This window comes from Pinus tabuliformis, chromosome 4_2 (assembly GCF_031772625.1).
Source record: "Pinus tabuliformis cultivar Carrire ecotype Pingquan chromosome 4_2, CPIR1, whole genome shotgun sequence".
Lineage (NCBI taxonomy): Eukaryota > Viridiplantae > Streptophyta > Pinopsida > Pinales > Pinaceae > Pinus > Pinus tabuliformis.
Window position 1 is genome coordinate 835,125,218 of NC_142304.1, and position 5,583 is coordinate 835,130,800.

The 5,583-nt window shown below is 37.2% G+C and overlaps 1 pseudogene; it reads left to right on the forward strand.

The window, feature by feature from the left end:
- The first annotated feature begins 419 nt into the window (after positions 1-419).
- Positions 420-1,720, forward strand: LOC149172269 (ABC transporter G family member 39 pseudogene; annotated as a pseudogene).
- The last annotated feature ends 3,863 nt before the right edge of the window (positions 1,721-5,583 follow it).

Consider the following 5,583-nt stretch of genomic DNA (forward strand, 5'->3'; position numbering starts at 1 on the left):
ATGCTTATCGAGCTCTTGTGATTCCTGCAACTCTGCACATCGAGACTATGCAGCCCTTCTTGCTCAGACTATCTGTCGAACAGATCACCTAGTTCATGCAAACACGGGTTAACGAACAGAGCAGCAGTGTTGCTGCAGCAACTCTTAGAGCTGGAGAGAAGAGGAGCAGAATGTTGGTGGAGGCGAAACTCAATTTTATGGAATGAAACGAGGTATTCGATGTTGTTTATCCACCGTCATCTCCAAGACAACTCAGCGCTCTTGGCCAAACGGATCTTGATTTCTTTACTAATTGTGGGAAAATTTGATTTAATTGCTGGCTATTATCATGAGATAGTGCACTATTATCATGTTCCAAAAATAAAAATAAACACTTCCACCGACAGGGAAAGCCACTATTATTTTTATTGATATAACCGATCGCTATAGAGGGGCAAGAAACGAGCCTGGTTACGGATTACATTCTGAAGATATTAGGGTTGGACATTTGTGCGGATACAATAGTTGGAGATGAGATGCACAGAGGGATTTCCGGAGGTCAGAAGAAACATGTAACTACAACCGAGATGCTGGTTGGTTCATGAATGAGATATCCACCGAGCTAGACAGCTCAACCACATTCCAAATTTTGAAATGCTTGCACCAGAGTGTCCACGTCTTGGACGGGACGACCTTCATTTCGCTGCTGCAACCAGCTCTGGAAACTTATGATCTCTTCGATGATATCGTGCTGCTTTCTGAGGGTCAGGTTGTCTATCAGGGGCCCTGTGAAGATGTGCTCGAGTTCTTTGAATCCATGGGTTTCAAGTGCCCTGACCGCAAGGGCATGGCAGATTTCTTGCAGGAAGTTACTTCGAAAAAAGATCAGCAACAATACTGGGCATTGAGAGAGCCATATAGATATGTATCCGTCAAGGAATTTGCTGAGGCATTTCAATCATTCCATGTTGGACAGAAATTGGCCCAAGAGTTGTCAGTGCCATACGATAAAGTTAAGAGCCATCCGGCTGTGCTTTCATTTTCGAAGTATGGCGTGAAGAAGAAGGAACTGTTCAAGGCTTGTTTCTAGAGGGAATGGCTTCTCATGAAGAGAAACTCTTTCGTCTACGTCTTTAAGACCTTTCAGCTCATAGTCATGGCTTTCGTCATGATGACAGTGTTTTTGCGGACAAAGTTGCACCATGACTCAGGAAACGACGGGAAAATTTAGATGGGTGCTCTCTTCTCTTTGATTACCTGCATGTTCAATGGTTTTGCAAAACTCTCCATGACAATTCAAAAGCTTCCTACATTTTACAAGCAAAGAGACCTTCTCTTTTTCCCTGCCTAGGCCTACTCACTGCCCATTTGGGTGTTGAGAATTCCAATTTCACTTCTGGAGTCCGGAATATGGGTTTTCGTAACTTATTATGTCGTTGGTTACGATCCATTTGTTGGAAGGCTCTTTCGCCAGTATCTGCTGCTAGCCTGTGTACATATGATGGCCACTTCATTGTTTCAGTTCATCGCATCATTGGGTTGGACCATAATCGTAGCAAACACATTTGGTTCATTTGCATTGGTCATTATTTTGCTCCTCGATGGATTTCTTCTCTCACGACATGACATTAAAGGCTGGTGGATATGGGATTACTGGATATCTCCTCTCATGTATGCACAAAATGCCATTTCTGTGAACGAGTTTTTGGTCACCAGTGAAAAAGCCAACCTTGAGAAATGATGGTTCCTTATTGAGCAATGACACATTAGGTGTATATGTTCTAAACTCGCGCGGAATATTTCCACATGGGTACTGGTACTGGAATTGTAAGGAGAAGTGGTGTATCGTCTGCTGGTTCTATTTCGGATAGAGTCGAGGCAACGGCCATTGGTACTGCCGGAGTGGCAAAGAAGGGCATGGTCCTTCCATTTCAACCGCTCGCTATAGCCTTTGAAGATATTTGTTACTTCATCGACATGCCACCGGAAATAAATAAATAAATAAATAAATAAATATATATATATATATATATATATATATAATATATATATATATATATATACAAAACAATTAAAACAAAAACAATTAAAAAAATTGCAAATGGACATTTCGTAAGAGCTGAAAACATTTTATGCTAACTTGTCTTGTTGGAGTTGGGAATGAGCGCACAAAGGAAACAGGTAAAAAAAACTCATTTCATTTTATTTTGGTTGCTAAGCATTCATACTCATTCTTGCATTTTATATCTTTCGAAGAGAACTTAAAGTTTTCATGCAAGATTTGTACCAAGCTTTTACAGGCGCGCGAAGATCCAAGTTCATGCAGATGTGATCTCGAGAAATCACATTCATCATTGAAAGCTTGAAGGAGTTAATTACAAATGTCGTGACAATTGTCACTACAGAGAAATGTTTTGTTGTCATGATTTGTTTCCCACACTTCTCCTTCAAAGCCTCATCAGTCATCCATGTTAAAGTCCATTGATTCATTGCCTTATCCATCATGACTTCATACATGTCTACTTTTCTGAGTCGCATACATTTTTGCCTACCTTCCACTTCATCTTTTTGCCTCACAAATAAACCAACCATCTCTCTACATTGCCTTGTTTTCCTTGCCATAAAAACCGTTTGACCATAACATCTTGTATCTATAGTCCTACCAATCATTTGTACGAACTCGCGTTGACTGATGTGGGATTCCTTAAGGTCCACCTTTCAACAAGTCTTGACCCATCGACCTCAGCACCTTATCTGGGATAAATACTAGAGTCATTATTAGTACCTTGAGGCTTGCATGCCTTAATGGCAAGTCTTCTCGCCAACGAACAATGGGAATACATTAATGTATCTTGTTTGTTGGATCTTGCAAGTGGCTCGACATCAGCTCATTCATTCGCATTTCGCAAGATGTACTTGGGTACCTTGGCACTCATTGACATTAATGGTGAGTTTGCCTCGCATTGGTTAATGACATTCATCAATGGTCGGTAATCCAATGACTTCTTTCCATGTTCGACATCAACACATTCATTCACATGGAAAGAATTGTGCCACGATATGGGACGAGATGAAGACTATATGATTCAGGAGCAGATTATTTTATACTTTGGAACAGATTCAGTAATAGTAATAAAAGATCCACATTCGAGACTTCATCCATCATATATGCAACCAAGACATAGATCACATTCTTTTATTCTTCATTCCATGATTCAACAACAGAAGCTACACTTTTCTACATATACACAGTTTGTCCACTCAGGTAAGTAAAGGTATGTTCTTTTCTAGCTTTTTATCATACAATTCCTTTAATACTAAAATTATAATTTTTGGAAAATGTTTCACCATGTTCATATTCACATCCATACTCCATTATCACCTTCCATATGTCATATATGTCCTTTCTACATATATCATCCTAACCAACATACTTTTTCCAAACAACTACTATTGCATTATGATTCAAATGTTATATGTTTTGCAAATAATGATCAAAGAAAGAATGGTTGATTAAATGTTTTCAAAGACTTTTGATGCAACACAAAAACAATGAAAGTATTGTTACACAATAACCAATACTAAACAAATTTTGGTTGTCACACAAGAACCAACCAAAATAATATGTTGCAATCAAATGTTTTTAAGAGAGAAGACTTGCAAAAAGGAACAAAGTTGTCAAAAAGAAAATTATTTGAAGTTAAAAAATCGATATCAGCCAAAGTTTATGTAAAAGAAAGACAATTCAAAAGATCAAATCATGATCAATGTAATAGATTGCATGAGGACATGCAATAACTTAAGTTGGGGGTATGTTGGGCTGCCAAATTAACATCAATTTTCACTCCATTTTCACCTTTATCCTCATTTTGTCGCCTCATTTCATCATATTATCATTACATAAACCTATATTTCCATTACCATATGAGTTTATATTTTCATTTTCCAAAGTTATTAATTTCATGTATTTAGAGTGAATTTATGATTAAAAGTTAGAGAAATAACATGTATTTGCTTATACCTAAAAGTGGCTTGAGTTTGATGACATGTGTAGATCATTTGGAAGTTTCCAAGGCAACCTTATGTGGCCTCCCAAGATCAAATTCGAATTTCAACTCAAGAGGTGGACCATATTCCAAGGAGAAAGATCATGGAGATTTTGATGTGTCATGGGATTTGTATCTAGTATTTAGGGATAAGTTGAGACAAGTATGGGTCTAGTAGATATTTAAGGGATCTACATTTATTGAGTAGATATCCCTAATTCATGTATAAATAAGAAGAGCATCCTTCAAAGGAAAGGAGGGAGAGAAAACAATTATCAGTTATTCATTAGCATTAGATTTATGTTCATTCAACATGAATAATACCACTTTCTCCAAATCATGAGTTATGAGTGTTGTTTGATTCTTAAGGTGTGATAGTTGTTCATGTGTGCTCATTGAAGAATGGAAGGATCCCCATACTGAGATAAGTACACTTTGTTGTAAAGTAATGTTGTGAATATACTAATTTTAATTATGATGTTCATCTTATTTCTTTCTTGTAAATACTTGTAGATAATTTTAGTATGAATTCAGGTTGTGGCCATGTTTTGTTGTGTGAAGGTTGATCTCCTTTCAGTAGCTAGTTTTGATGTGAGAAGGACAACCAGAAACTCCTAAGTTAGGAGTCTCATCTCCATGAGCTAGATTAAATTGAAATAAGATTTACTTTCTCATATGCTTTCCTAGATTACATTTATGTGAATATTGATTCCCTTTTAGTATATAGTTTTTATGTGAGAAGGGCAATCAAGTCATCCTAAGTTAGGAGACTCTTCTCCATGAGCTAAGAATTGAAATGAAAACAATATTTACTTGCTTTCATTTATATGCTTTCTTTCTTGCTTTCTTAGGTGTTTGGCAATGTTATTATAGGAATATTGTAGAAGGACAATCAGGACTCTTGAACAAGAGACTCTTCTCTATCTTCTAAAGTAAAATAATTCCATTGATCAAACATTTTTTATGCTTTCATAAAATAGATCTGATAGTTTAGATTTGTAATATGCATTTCCATTCTAAACAAACTTCTTACACCTGTTTCATCTGAGGTCCCATATATTTTGGTTTGCTTCTAAGTTTACGATACCCCGGATTGATAAATTAAATGACAGGGATTTAGCAGACAACTAAATCGCCCAACACTTACCATGTCGAAGTCTTTTGAGAGATCAGCTTTGAGGATCATACCTTTGATCTTCTTGGTCTGAATGGAGTGCAATACTTCTTGAGTTATGCCTATGGCTTCATGAATCTGATTATCCTAGAGGAAGGAAAATTGTTCAGATGATATGTGGTTGGACAGGATGGGATGGAGGCAATTTGCAATGATTTTGGATATGATTTTGTATAGGCAGTTGCATAGGGAGATGGGTCGAAAATCATTGAAGCATGATGGATTGTCTGATTTGGGAATGAGGGTAATAAAGGTGGAGTTTATAGCCCCATGCATACGTCCAGTCTTCCTACATTCCTCGATGACCTTGAGTAGATCATGTCTGAGAATGTCAAAAAATCTAGGTAGAACTCTACAAACCACCCATCTAGACCAGGGCTCTTG